Source organism: Haliaeetus leucocephalus, unplaced genomic scaffold (genome assembly GCF_000737465.1).
Source record: "Haliaeetus leucocephalus isolate CR32 unplaced genomic scaffold, Haliaeetus_leucocephalus-4.0 Scaffold373, whole genome shotgun sequence".
Lineage (NCBI taxonomy): Eukaryota > Metazoa > Chordata > Aves > Accipitriformes > Accipitridae > Haliaeetus > Haliaeetus leucocephalus.
In genome coordinates, this window is record NW_010972809.1 from 7,157,216 (window position 1) to 7,157,651 (window position 436).

A 436-nucleotide genomic window follows, 5' to 3' on the forward strand; every position below is an offset into this window, starting at 1 on the left:
GCGGCTGCACAGGCCGGGGCCTGAGCCCTGCGGGCCGCCTCATGCAGCAGCGGTGTCCCGGCCTCCCGGCCCCTCCTGGCTCGTCCCCCCGTCCCTGGCCCGTCCCGTCCCCCCGCGGGGTCTGGCCCGGCAGCCGCGGACACTCGGGGAGATGGGGGTCGGGGGCATCTCACGCCGCACGCCGTAATTCGTTTTCTTTCCCCGCGGGCGGGCGGTTGTACATGGGTTTGTTACCTTTGTATGGAACCGAGTGCCGTTCCCTAGCGCAATCCCGAAGGATGCCCGAGGCAGCGGGATCCATCCCTGCCCCTCCCGCCCCGCTGCCCCCAGCCCGGGCAGGCGCGGGGCCGGCGCCCCCCTCAGCTGCGTGCGCGGCTTTGGGGTCCCTCCTTTTCGTGCCTTTATCGCAGCTCTTCCTAGTGATTTATTATTATTA

At 69.5% G+C, this 436-nt stretch overlaps 1 protein-coding gene across 1 annotated transcript in view; it reads left to right on the plus strand.

Annotated features, from left to right (window-relative positions):
• The window catches only part of NRN1 (neuritin 1), a 9,097-nt gene that overhangs the window by 3,491 nt on the left and 5,170 nt on the right, over nt 1–436 (plus strand). The gene's annotated exons all lie outside the window — the stretch shown is intronic.